This window comes from Macaca thibetana, chromosome 18 (genome assembly GCF_024542745.1).
Source record: "Macaca thibetana thibetana isolate TM-01 chromosome 18, ASM2454274v1, whole genome shotgun sequence".
Taxonomy (NCBI): domain Eukaryota; kingdom Metazoa; phylum Chordata; class Mammalia; order Primates; family Cercopithecidae; genus Macaca; species Macaca thibetana.
In genome coordinates, this window is record NC_065595.1 from 25,246,980 (window position 1) to 25,261,632 (window position 14,653).

Here is a 14,653-nt window from a genome sequence, read left to right on the forward strand (position 1 = left end):
TGGGTCCATATTGACATAACAAATACTGAAATAAATGATTGAATAAACAAGAGAGATGGAACAAATCTTCCTTACAGAATAATTCTAAATAATAATATATGGATACTCCCTCCTCTGGGATGGAGTTTAATCTTGCCCTCATCTTGAGTGTGGGTTGAATGGAGTCATGCCATTCAGAGTAGAGTGTATGGAAAGAGAAAAACAGCTTTGCAGTAGATAAACCTGGCAGACACAACCTTAACTAAGGGATCAAGGTCAAGTCACCAGTGATAAGTCACGTGGCCATCGTGCCATCATCCCTGAGAGGATGAGATGCGAAGGCACTTCATCTCTGAGGCTTTCCTCCCCCAAGTCTCATCATGAGAAGAAAACAGTAGACAACACCCGTATGAGTGGGTGTCGAGGTACCCCCACAAAACTATACCTTACCAGAATACTTTATCACAATACTTTACTAGAATTCCTTACAGCTGTCGAAGTCAAGAAAAGACAGAGAAACTATTATGAATTAGAGGAGACAAAAGACACAGGAAGTTAAATGCAGCATGGTATCCCGGCCGGGATCCTGAAAGGGAAAGGGGTTAGCCTAAAAGCTAGTGACAGCTACATCAAGTCTGGAGTAGTGTTAATAGTGGCAGATCAATGTTAATTTCTTTTTAAAAATATTTTTAGTAGAAATGAGGTCTCGCTGTGTTGCCCAGGCTGGTCTCGAACTTCTGAGCTCAAGCGATCCTCCTGCCTGCCTTGGCCTCTCAAAATGCTGAGATTACAAGGCGTGAGCCACCGTTCCGGGCCCAGTGTGAATTTCTTAGTTTTGACAAATGTGCCATTGGTTGTCGAAGCTGTAGGCATTAGGAGACACCGACTGAGGGGTATATAGAGGACTCTCTCTACTATCTTTGCAACTTTTTTGAGTTCCAAAAGAAAGTTTTTTTAAAAAAACAACAAAAAAATGCACTTGTACGCCATAAATTTATACTAAAAACAATAAAATCAAAGATTATTTAAAAAACAAAAAAGTTTATAAACTTAGGGTGCAAATAGAAACTTCTTGAAAAGCAGCAGCCGATCCCCTCCCCCAACCCGCCTGTACAGCACCCTAGCGAGGGGTGTGAGGGTCACAGCCTGGCTCTCCCGCGATGGGCGGGCGCGTCCAGCCGCGACTCCTCCCCGGAGCCTCACCGGCGCCGGACTCTGCCCTGGGCGCGCCCCGCGGGGCGGAGCCAAACCTGCGGGCGGTGGCGGCTGCACTCCCAGGACCCTGGCAACCGACCCTGGCCCCAGGGCCCGATCACCCAGGGGAGGAGCAGCACCGAGACCCCGTGCCGGCTGGGCGCCCCCCAAGGTAGGCGAGTCCGAAGGTAGGGATCTTCGGGCCCGGTCCCTGCGGCGCGCCCCCGCATCCCCTCCAGGTATGTGGGTGTCCAGGTGTCTTTCCAGCGGCTTCCCCAGCGGAGCTCCTGGCATCAAAGACATTTCCTGTAAAAGGGTCCTTGGTGAAAAGGTAATCCTTCCTGAAAATCTAGGTTCTGGGCTCGAATTTCCTGGGCGAGAAGTTTCTTCTCCACTGGGAAGAGTTACTTTTTTTCCGCAGAGAGGAACCCCTACTTAACCCGGCGCACACCTGATTATTTATTTAGGTTGTTGTTATACAATGCGTTTGTCAGGGGTCCCCGCGATTTCTGCCTGCTAATTTCAGAGGCTGTGGAGAAAAGTCCTGCGGTAAACGCCCTGACCTGGGAACTCCAGCGTGGTGACTTTGACAGGTCACTGGGCTCGTATTTTTTAAACAGCAGAGATGAATGAGGGTGGCTGTCTTCATTCATTTGTCCGGGCTTCCGCAGCTGCAGGTGTAGTTAAAAGAACAGCCCATTGCTTGACCGTTTCCTTCATGTTGAGTAGGCATCATGAGATTTTAGAGCTGGAAGTTACAGAGTGCTAGGCAGCTAGACAAAGGAACACTTACCTTACTAAAGACTAGTATGGGACCGTGCAGGTGTAGTTTTTAGACTGGATGATAACATAGCTGTGAATTTTCAGCCTTTTTGGAAGTGAAGACAAAATTGAATATAAGGATCAGAAAAAGCAACAAGCCCTGAAGCTAACTGAAGCTGCGTCTGTTCCCCATTATATTCTAATTGTTTTATTTTAGGAATCAAAACCTCTTTTACTTTCTTGGTGTATATAGATCGGATGAAGTGTCAGAATACAAAAAGGAATTATTCTGTGTTTGTGATAGAGAGGAGATAATCTGTCCTTTTGATTTTACCTAATGCTATTAAATATTCAGAGCTACTGAAGTCCGGTTTTCCTGAAATGTGAGCTGGGCAGGAGTGTCAGGTACCCTGGCAGACACAATTGGTGCTGTTGTTACGCTTTTCCCCTGCTGCCCACTCCCTTCTCCACCGCACTCCCAGTTTGAGTGAAGGCCCTTGACACAGAGGAATTTCTGCCCAAGGCAGGGAGTGTCCCCGTGTGGTTCCTCAAATGTTTACAGAAAGAATGAAAACAACTATACTTCCTGGGACCCGGGCTGACGTCACAAGGCCAACGTCATTAGAAGGTTCTTACCTCTTGTTATTTACAAAATAAATTGATCCCTTGTCCTAACTAGAAAGAGACTTTTGAAATTAATACTGATGCTATTTTGTGAATTACGGATAGGCATGTTATTTGTTAGCTTATTTGTTTATAGTGTGCTCAACACTGAAGGTGAGTTGTAATCCAAATTTTGGCCAAAGCTAAAAAACGTAAGCTAAATTTAGACAAAGCTGAAAAATGAGGTGTATGTTTGCTTGGAATAATGACTGAAAAGGGAAATAACTGAAGATTTTGGTGGGAATGTAAAAGTCTTTTAAAGTAGTAGTTTCTCATCTTTTGAACTGAGATATTTACATCAAAATTATATGGCTATTTATTGACTGAAAATATTTCATAATGGCAAAATTTTACCATGAATTTACTAACATGTTTAAATGAATGTCATTTACTAAAATGACATTCAAAAACAGCCATTTATGTGGGTTTGGAAAACGAGAGAGAGAGAGAGATTTTGTGTGTGTGTGTGTGTGTGTACATTCAGTTTTAGAAACTATTTGGTGCATCTGTAAATTTGTGGGCCTATTCATGTAATCACTAAAACAATATTTATTGAGGGCACTGGGTTCTGTGTGAGAGAACCAGATGGGAGGGGAAGAAGGTCTGGGCCAAACACAGCCCTGTGTAAATAAGACACAGTTCTGTCCTCCTGGAATTGACTACATTGGAGTCCTCCAGGCCACCCCAAGTGAAGGCCATAGATTTACAGACCACAATGATCCATTCAATTTCGACCGTGACTGAAACCAGATTAGTTTCGAATCACATATTTCCTTAAATTGATTTAAATAGTCAAATCTAAAAATGATAGAGGAGCTTGTGTGTTATTCTGGTCAGTGGTTTTCTCTTTTGTTTAGGTTGGGGAAGAACTTAGGAATCATGTGTTTCAGGCTTAATGCTATGAAATATTAACTTAAAATAGCTAAGTGTCAATGTCATGCAAATTAAATAAAAACTAAACTTGTAGTATGGATCACAATAATCTAGAGACAAAAATTAATAAACAAAAAATTTAAAACGGAAAAAAAATCTATCCATTAAATTATTTTTTTGCTATAAATTAGAAAAATATGACTATAATTAGATTTTCCCCCTGGAGGAAAACAGCCTCTTTATTCAAGTTATTCTTACTTTTCCTTCTGGTTTTTTTTTTTTTTTTAACAGCTTTATTGGAGATATAATTTACGTACCATGAAATATATCTAAGTGTTTCAATGATTTTTGGTAAATTTATTGAATGGTGCAACCATTAGCACAATCCAATTTTATATCATTTCATCATTCCTCAAACATCCCTGGGACCTGTTTGCAATCACTCACCATTCTTACCCCAGCCCCAGACAACCCCTAGTCTATTGTGTCTGTTTAGATCTGCCTTTTCTGGACATTTCATACAGATGGAATCGTACAATATATAGTCTTTAGCATCTGGCTTTTTTCAGTTAGAATAGTTGTTGAGATTTATTCAGGTTGTCACATGTATCTGTAGTTGGTTCCTTTTTATTGCTTGACTAGGGTTTATTCCATGCCATGGCTATGCCACATTTTGTTCACCATTTAGTAGATGTTTATGCAATTATATTTGCATGGTAAAACAGATACGTTGGTGCAGCTTCCATGGTAGCATAATGTGAGAATAACTGATGTGAGCCAGCCTCTTATTTGGTGCTTTGACTCTCTTCTATGATAATTTTAAATATGAATGCCAAGAGTTAAACATCCGGGTTCCTATTAAGCAGTGGTGTTTTCTGCGTATAACTGTCTAGAGAACAAACCAACATTAAGAACTTCTTAACTTGGCTGGGCACAGTGGCTCACGCCTGTAATCCCAGCACTTTGGGAGGCCAAGCTGGGCGGATCACGAGGTCAGGAGTTCGAGGCCAGCCTGACCAATATAGTGAAACCCCATCTCTACTAAAAATACAAAAACTAGCCGGGCATGGAGGCATGCGTCTGTAATTCCAGCTACTCAGGAGGTTGAGGGAGGAGAATCGCTTGAACCCAGGAGGCAGAGGTTTCAGTGAGCCGAGATTACACTATTGCACTCCAGCCTGGGTGACAGAGCGAGACTCGTCTGAACTTCTACCTTTCTCCAGCAATTTGGGAGGCTGAGGCGGGTGGATCACCTGAGGTCAGGAGTTGGAGACCAGCCTGGCCAACATTGTAAAACTGCTTCCCTACTAAAAAAATATATATATATATATATATATATATATATTTTTTTTTTTTTTTTTTTTTTTTTTTTTGAGGCGGAGTCTCGCTCAGGCTGGAGTGCAGTGGCGCGATCTCGGCTCACTGCAAGCTCCGCCTCCCGGGTTCCCGCCATTCTCCTGCCTCAGCCTCCCGAGTAGCTGGGACTACAGGCGCCGCCACCACGCCCGGCTAATTTTTTTGTATTTTTAGTGGAGACGGGGTTTCATTGTGTTAGCCAGGATGGTCTCGATCTCCTGACCTCGTGATCCGCCCGTCTCGGCCTCCCAAAGTGCTGGGATTACAGGCTTGAGCCACCGCGACCGGCCAAAATATTTTTTTAAAAATTAGCTGTGTGTGGTGACGTGTGCCTGTGATCCCATCTCCTCGGGAGGCTGAGGTAAGAGAATTGCTTGAGCCTGGGAGGTGGAGGTTGCAGTGAGCTGAGATCTCGCCACTGCACTCCAGCCTGGGCAACAGAGCGAGACTCTGCCTCAAACAAACAAACAAACAAACAAACAAAAAAGAACTTCTTAACTTTGCAAGAACATTGACTTTTGGTATACCTCTATTAGGAATCAGGAAACTGGAATAGCAGTTTCCCGCCAGAATTGTTTTCTTATATATCTCCATTGATCTTCCTTTGTGCTATTATGGCAAATGCATTTTGGGGGTGGGGGCGGGTCATGTTTGACAACTTATGCTTAAATATCCTCTTAGGGAGATTTCTGTAGTTGAACAGAAATCCTTTTATAAAAATCTAGTCAGTTCTGTGAGCCTAAAAAGAAGACAGCGTCTCTCTGAATGCCTTTAAGTTCCTACTCAAATTGCAAGTTTCTTTTGGGGGATAAAAAAAGAGCATCCAAATAACTTGAGGTCTGTTTTTGTGCGTATGTGTGTTTCAAGACAGGGTCTTATTCTGTCACTCACGTGAGAGTGCAGTGTCAGGATCCTAGCTCACTGAAGCCTCAAACTCCTGGGCTCAAGTGATCCTCCTTCCTCAGCCTTCTGTATGGCCGGGACTACAGGAACGTGGCACTACACTTAGCTAATTAAATTTTGTTTTTCACAGATGAGGTATCACTGTGTTACACAGACTGGCCTCCAATTCCTGGCCTTAAGCAATCCTTCCACCTTGGCCTCCCAAAGTGCTGGGATTACAGATGTGAACCACTGTGGCCAGCTTTAGAAGTCTATTTTATGGGCAATTTAGAATGCAAAAGATTTTTTTTTAACATCTACAATTTGAAAAGAAGATAATGTAGGTTAAATAATATAGTTTTCCAAAGCTGAATGTCTTCATTTGCAGCACATTTTTTTCTGCTGGAAATGTCAAAACAACTTCCTAAAACTCCTAGGTGAGAATACTACTACTGTTTTGATGATCTGTGTGTGATTGGATGGAGTAATCAATCTCGATTGGTAATACACCTTTGTTTCCTTGATAAAGATTTTTAAAATTCTAAAACAAATGCATTTTTTTTAGCCTTATACTGATGATTTTATACCAAGTATCTCCTAAGAGGTATTTACCATCTACAGGAATCCACCTTCATCATTCTCACTTTCAAATACTCCAGGGATCAGATTAGGGCGGAGACATTCACCAAGCTATGTTGGTTTATCAAGAGAAAGAAGGCTTGATTGGTATTGAAGTGTAAGCACCTGCTATTTATTTTGATGAGGTCACTTACGTTGTTGTGATCTGATACAAGGAACTTAGTTTTGCCCAAAGTGGGAGGCTGCCTCTGACACTTCTGTCTTTCTATAAACACCTGGAATTTGGTAGGACGCTGCTCTTGGATACGTCAAACATCTTCATGGTGTGGGAGGGTGGGCGATGGTATTGATGAAAAGTAGGGTCATGGCCGGGCTTGGTGGCTCATGCCTGTAATCCCAGCACTTTGGGAGGCTGAGGTGGGTGGATCGCCTGAGGTCAGGATTTTGAGACCAGTCATAGGCAACATGGTAAAACCCCATCTCTACTAAAAATACAAAAATTAGCCAAGTGTGGTGACATATGCCTGTAGTCCCAACTACTCGGGAGGCTGAGGCAGGAGAATTGCTTGAACCTGGGAGGCGGAGGTTGCAGTGAGCTGAGATTGAGCCACTGCACTCCAGCCTGGGTGACAGAGTGAGACTCTGTCGAAAAAAAGAAAAGAAAAGAGAAAAGCAGGGTCCTGGCTGTTTCAGACCCTGAATAAGTAGACATTTTCATCATTGATCCAACAGTGTATATGCAGATGGACAAATATGAAGAATGAAAACATATTGTGATCTAGAAAGCTATTAGAAAAGGAATGGATAGATGAGAAAAAAAGTTCTAGGTTCATGAATTAGATTTAAAGTTTGTTGGAAATATTCTTATATTTCCTATGTATTATTATATATTTCCTTCTACTTTATCACCTTTAATAAACAGGCTTTCCTTGTTTCTGTCATACTGAATGCTAAGTTTAATTGACTAGTCACGTAGCATGAGCTAGAATCAACAGCCCAGTTGCCTGTTGTTTTTAACAACACTGATTCCATTGCTATCTATCTATCTCTCTATATGTGTATATATATAGATATATATATATGATCATTTACACTGTTTTGGGGGTCAAGAATTTGAATGAAGAAAAACAAATCCAATTAAGTTTGGCTTCCAGTTACTTCTGATAAAATCAGTGGAGGTTCTTGGATTTTGAAATCTCAATTATGCATTGCTTTTTCTAGATCCTGCCAGATTACTATTTTTTTAAATAACATGTACAAATTCATCTTTTTCAGTGTAGAGTATTGTAAGTTTTGGGAAATTGTTATAGTCATAGAACCATGATCACTAACAAGATATATTCCCCCACCCCAAAGTCCTACGTATTCCTTTTGTAGTCAACCTGTCTCCCACTGCCAGTCCCAAGTAACCACTAATCCCTTTTGATTCCTACAGTTTTTACTTTTCTAGAATGTCAAATAGATGGAACCATAGAATATGTAACCCCTTGAATTTGGCTGTTTCAGTTAGCATGATGCATTTGACACTTATCTATGTTGTTGTGTGTATCCCGTAATTCATTCCTTTTTTTTTTTTTTTTTTTGAAACAGTCAGACTCTGTCGCCCATGCTGGAGTGCAATGGCACAATCTCAGCTCACTGCAACCTCTGCCTCCTAGGTTCAAGCGATTCTTGTGCCTCAGCCTCCTGAGTAGCTGCGATTACACATATGCCCCGCCACAACTGGCTAATTTTTGTATTTTTAGTAGAGATGGGGTTTCGCCATGTTGGCCAGTCTGCTCTCGATCTCCTGACCTCAGGTGATCAGCTCGCCTCGGCCTCCCAAAGTGCTGGGATTACAGGTGTGAGCCACTGTGCCTGGTCCATTCCTTCTTAATGAGGAGTTGTATTCACCTGTTGGTGAACATTTGAATTGTTTGCAGTGTTTGGCAATTATGAACATTTGTGTGCAGGTGTTATGGAATATAACTTTTCATTTCACTTGGATAAATACCAAGGCAGAGGGTTTATGGGTTGTATACTATGTATTTAACTATATAGGAAACTGCCAAGCTGTTGTCCACAGCAGCTCCACATTTTCCATCCCCATCAGCAACAGACAGGAATTCCACCTGTTCCACATCCTCACCAGAACTGTTATGGTTTCTCTTTTTCCCCTTGTTGGATAGTTTTTTACATGACGTAAATTATGTTCAAGCTACAATAATCCAGGACAAGCTCAGAAAACTGTAGGTATTTTATAAATTCCTGGGCTTTTCACTTCTAAAGTATTTTATAGAGCCACAAATGACATTTTCTAAAAGGACATCATGTAAATGTTGCAAGTGACTGTGACATATGTCATTGACCTCAGCTTCCTTTTATATTTTATTGACTGGCAAGTGTTAATCAGGTTTTGGGGTGACTTGTTAATAGAGAAGTTCAAGTCAAGAGGAACAATTGGCTGATGGGATAAGGAAGGAATTGTGAGGGGAAAACTAAGCTTGGGAACTGACACTTTCAAATCATGTCCTACAAGCAAATGTCCACAATAAGTTGTGAGTATAAACATTATGTTTCAATATTAATTTAATGTGCATGAAGTCAGATACTCCATTAAGCACTTTTCATGCAATATCTCATTTAATCCTCACATAACTCTGAGAAAGTTGGCATTCTCATCTGAATTTTTCTGTTGAGGAACCGAGGCTTAGGAAGTTTAAATCATTTTCCAGGACCTCCCAGCTGGTGAGGAAGTGGAACAGAGTCTTGTAGGCAGAACAACTGAGTGCAAATCCCTTGTTTTTAAGCCATGCAGCCAAACTGCCTTTGTTCATGGAGTAGATCTACTGGGACAACAACATCTGTTCAGGCTCCTGAAGGACACACCTGGGACCTCCCATCAGGAGTTCTGTGACTGTTACTTAGTGACCTACTTTGGAAAACTTTGATTCTTCAGCTATCTTGGGCCCAAGAAGTTGAAGCTTAGAAATTCCTTCAGAATGTAGCGGAGGCAAAGTGGTAAGTTAGAAGGAGCTAGCAGACTCCTGAGAAAGAGCCAGACAACTCGTGGCTTGGGATCCAATGGCCACCAACTAGTTATCTTTGTTTATGTTGTTGAGCCTTGTTTCTTCGTCTGCAAAATGGGAATAATAATGCCAACCTCTCAGGGCATATGTGAGAAGTATTATAGAGAGCATACCCTACCGGGCATACAGTCCTCACTTAACAAATCCTGGCCCCTGCTTCCCACTCTTCTCCAGATGGGAAGGGATGCGTGTGCTTTGCACCTTTTTGCAGTTTAGTTGCTGAACTGAACATTGGCTGAAACTTTCAGCTGTTTTTCAATGCTTCAAATTATGCCAGTGAACTATGAGGATAGACTATTTCATGAAAAAGCCATCTGAATTTGGGGTCAACCTATTTGTGTTCAGTTGATGAGGTTCTTATAACCCTGAAAATCTTACATCTTTTTTTGTGCCTTATTGCATTATATATATATATACACATATATATATATATACACACACACACACTGAAGATAATAACTATAACACAGTGTCGTAATGATTAATTTTGGCAATATGTGAAAAATTATTTGGTAAGTGGCACCTGTTTTGTCAATAACATGTATTTGTATATTGTGTTTACACCAATATTTCATTTTTCCTCCAAAATAGCTTTTATCTTATATCTAAGAATTTTCTGTAGCACTGGCTATAATATATGTGGATATACAAATGAGTAGCATGCAGTTGAATAAAATTAATTCTACTTAGCAAAAGCTTAGATTCTTATTTGAAAACAGAACTTAGGTGCAGTGTAACATACATGTCTTTCGTATACTGTGTGTCATTTTCAGGTAAACTGCACAGTCACCTGAGATTTAGCCAGCTGACACTGGATGTCACCATTGTGCTGTGTAAAGTAGCTGCAGAACAGGTGTGCTATTTAGTATTCAGGGCACAGTTAGTCTCATCAAAGGTTTGGAGATATGTTCGCTGTTTTCCCTCATATAACCCAATTATCCTTGTGGCACTTTTGTAGTCACTTACTTTTTCAGTTTCTAATATTCAAGCTCTATAAAATAGTAATCAAAAATGAACAAATAATCCCTTAGAACAAGGAAACGAAAACCTGAAAACTCAGAAACTGTACTGAAACCAAGCAGGGCTCTTGATTGCCATCCGGAGTAATTGATTCTGGCTGACTTAGTAGAAGAAGAATTTACTGAGAGGATATAGAGCAGCTGCTGGAATTGATGGGAATGTTGAAAAACTAGGTTTGGAAAATGGGAGGATCTCATATACTAGGACACCAGTGAAATCAGGTTGTGGGATGAGGAGTTAGGGTCCTCCTGACATAGCCACTAGCCACTGACCACTGGATACTGCCACTGAATTTGCTGCCACTTGAAGCACCACTCTGTGTCACGGACCCCCCCCCCCTTTCCTGAACAATGACTGGATTTCCACTGCCTCCAGCTCCAACCAGCCAGATGGCCATTCCCTGAGTTGCACTTCCAGCGGGAGCTCTCATTTGGCTGATTCTAGGTGTTGTCCCTATGCCCTAGCTCCAAGGAGTGAGCATGAACAAGAGACCTTTCCTGCAAGACTCATACAGACGGTGCCTCAGCATATCTGGGAAGGAGATTCAAGCACTAGCTAGCCAAAACCTGCCAGACATCCAGCATGGTGCTTTTCAATCAGCAGGCCCCAGATGTGAGTGAAGAATACCTCTGTGTGGTCAATCAGATTTTGTTGCCCCTTCTCTGGGCTGACATGGGGTCAGTTGTATATACCTTGCAGTACCTGGCAGCTTCACTCTTGTCTTTGCCTCAATCCTGGGGGATCCGTAATAGCAACGGCTAAGCCTGTTTTAATGTGGCCAAGGAGACAACTCCTTAGGCAAACTGGAAGTCTCAAAAAGTTTAGGTCAAAAAGAAAAAGGTCTTGCAACATTAAAAGAAAAGAAAATGGTAGACTTTGCTGTGTGCCGTGGTTTCCTTAGAACACTACTCTAGCGACCGGGTGCCATGACTCATGCCTGTAATCCCAGCACTTTGGGAGGCCAAGGTGGGTGGATCACTTGAGGCCAGTAATTCAAGACCAGTCTGGCCAACAGGGCGAAACCCCATCTCTACTAAAAATACAAAAAAATTAGCTGGGTGTAGTGGTTCACCTCTGTAATCCCAGCTACTTGGGAAGCTGAGGCACGAGAATCACTGGAATCCAGAAAGTGGAGGTTGAAGTAAGCAGAGATCATGCCTCTCCCCTCAAACCTGGACAAGATTGAGACCCTGTTTCAAAAAAACAAACAACAAACAACAACAACAACAAAAATCAGAACACTGCTCTAGGTACATGCCAGCCTCTGCTCTTGCTTTCCCATTTGCCTGGAACTCTCTTCTCCTAGATCCTAGAGAGCCACACGGCTTGCACTTGATTTCTTCATCTTTTGCTCAAATACCAACTCCTCAGATCAGCTTCCCTCACTGCTCATCTAGAACAGCACCTCCTTTTACCCTCAGTCCCCTGATGGACTTTCTTCATGTCACTCATCACAGCCTCCCTTAGACTCCCTCTATATTTACCTGTTTGTTTAATGTCTGTCTCTCCCTCTGTACTGAAAATCCTATGAAACTATGGTCTTTGGCTCAGCCCTGTAACCACAGTTCCTAACACAGTGGCTTTCTGTAAATATTTACTCTTTCAATAAATGAATCAAGGGTCAAGTAAAGAAAGGAAACACCCTTGTTACAGTCTCTACAATATGAACAGTGTGTGTAAACTTTTTCTAGGGTTGCTCTAACAAAGTACCACACACGGAGTGGCTTGAACAGGGAAATGGATCATCTCTCAGTTCTAGAGCCTGGAAGTTCAAGATCAAGGTGTCTGCAGGGATGTGAGCAAGATCTGTTTCGTGCCTCTCCCCTGCTAGTGGTTTGCTAGTAATGGTTGATGTTCCTTGGCATATAGAAGCATCGCTACATCTCTGCCTTCATTTTCACAGGGCATTCGGTGTTCTCGTCTCTCGCCACATTGCTCATTTTCATAAGGATATCAGGCATATTGGAATAGGGATCGCCCCTACTCCAGTACCTGACCTCATGTTTACTTAACTAATTACACCTGCAAAACCTTATTTCTAAATAAGATCCCATTCTGAGGAACTGGGGGTTAGGACTTTAACATGAATTTGGAGGGAGGACACAGTTCAACCCGTCACAGGCACTTGTTTGTGTTTATTGTATAAAACTTCTGCTGTTCTCATGTCATTAACCAGAGCACAAGGTTCAGGTAGATTCTCCTGGGTGCCTGGTGGTGTGGTGGTTTATCATATGGATTACAATTCACAATAATATGTGTACATTGCTTTGTGGATTGTAAACTCTTCATTAGATGGTAGCATCATTGTTTGAGGAAACTGACAAATAATCAGTGTATTAGCAATAAGGAATTTGTACCACGGATTTGCTAGTCTTAAAGTCCTCCAAAGCAATTTTTCCTTCATAGCCCAGTTCAGTCTGCAGATTATTTAAAATATAACCTGCTTCTTTCCTGGAAGAAAGGAAACCACTCAGATTGCTTGTCAGCCTTAATTGTGGATAATGGTTTCATATTTTAAGTACTTGTTTGACAAATATGTACAAATAATTTATTATATATTATATGTGCTGCTGTAAGTGCTTGACAAATATTAACTCATGAACAACCCCACATTGATTATTGTTGTTAAGAATTAATATTATTTTCATTTTACTGTTAAGGAAACTGAGGCACAGAGCAGTTAAGGGACTTAACAGAGGTCACACAGGTACGGAGTGGCAGAATGGAGCCATGAGACTAGGCAGGCTACCTCTAAACTGTTTCGGCTGTGGAACCCTCTTTCTTCACAGAAAGCCTCATGGGAAAATTCAGTGTGTGTGACAGAACAAAGCAGAGCTGCTGTGGTTGAAGTTGAGGTGGCAGAGCTCTGTCTGTTCAGCAGCCCTCCGCCTCCTCCCTGGGAGCCCTGTTTGAAAGGCCCTTGTCTAGGAAATACCTCCTCTTGGCGTGATGCCACCTGTAAGCTGTCTTCAATCCATTCTAGCATAAGACAAAGAAAAGTATTTCCTTACTTTAATTAACTGATTGTGATTTATTTTGAAATTTTTATCCCCTTAATCTACTTCTGGCTGAAATAAAATGCTAACATGGATTTTCCCGAGGATAGTAATGCCATATGGCAATTTGGACTTTGCCGGCTTGTGTTCCCCTTGGGTTTCTTTCTACGAACCAAGGACTCTGGGTACAAAAGTTTTCTGAACGAAGGACAGATATGGAATTTAATTTCATATGGATACAGTTATAAAGCTTTGCAACCAGATAGAGGTGAACTACCTGCCCTGCTTGTCTTCTGTGGCTATTGATAATATAAAATAACAGGGTAACAATATTGCCAGTGACAGTCCATTGAGTGCCTTCTGTTAGCAGGCATTAAAAAAAAAAACACAAAAACTTCATTTTCATATCTCTAGGTGTTATCACCCCTATCTGACAGCTATTTAAGTGAAAACTAAGATTTTATGTAACTTGTTTAACATGGCCCAACCAGTGAGGGGAAAAGGTGGGAAGTTTTCAGAAATATCAGTGATCAAGAGACAAAATTCCTTGATTTTAAGAATAAAAGGTACATACGAGAGTATATTTTAGGATAAAAGACGTAAGGCCTGATGCAATTTTCAAATTATGAAAGAGCCTGAGAATGCAGACAGATTCATTCTAAAGAGTGATTCATTCCTGTGATAAAATGCCTCTTATCATCTGTTAATGTACACACTGCATAACATACGAAAAGGAAAATGAAAGTAAATCAGTCAAAGGGGACTGTAGATCAAGGGTACTGTACTGGAGGAAAAAACCAACTCAGGCCAGATCGATTGCTTTGCTTGCCTCTATTTTCCCACTGGTCCTGCCCCACTCCTTGCCAAGCCCTAACCCAGAGGTCAGCAAACGTTTCCTGTAAAGGGCCAGATAGGAAATACTGTAGGCGTTGCCTGCCACATACTTTCTCTGTCACAACTACTGAACTCTGCTGTTTGTGGTGCCAAAGCTACGCAAAAGATATGGACACAAATGGCCATGTTGCATTAGAGTAAAACTTCATTTATGGGCACTACGTTTGAACTTCATATAATTTTCATGTGTCATGAAATGTTATCCTTTGATTTTTTTCAACCATTTTTATGAATACTAAATTTGAAATTCATATAATTTTCATGTACCATGAAATGTTATTCTTCTTTTGATTTTTTGTTTGACCATTCAAAAATGTAAGAACCATTCTTAGCTCTGGGGCTGTACAAACAGGAGGGAAACCAGATTGAGCTCCCAGGCTGGGGTTT

The 14,653-nt window shown here is 41.4% G+C and overlaps 1 protein-coding gene across 4 annotated transcripts in view; it reads left to right on the top strand.

Moving 5' to 3' along the window:
- The first annotated feature begins 1,172 nt into the window (after positions 1-1,172).
- The window catches only part of CCDC68 (coiled-coil domain containing 68), a 56,408-nt gene continuing 42,927 nt past the window's right edge, over positions 1,173-14,653 (top strand). For 2 of the 4 annotated variants that reach the window (XM_050767864.1, XM_050767861.1), the window contains exon 1: positions 2,446-2,712. The gene's annotated coding sequence lies outside the window, so the exon portion shown is untranslated. Of the gene's footprint in view, positions 1,346-2,445; positions 2,713-14,653 lie in introns of those variants that run through there. The other 2 variants (XM_050767863.1, XM_050767865.1) reach the window with 2 other exon arrangements.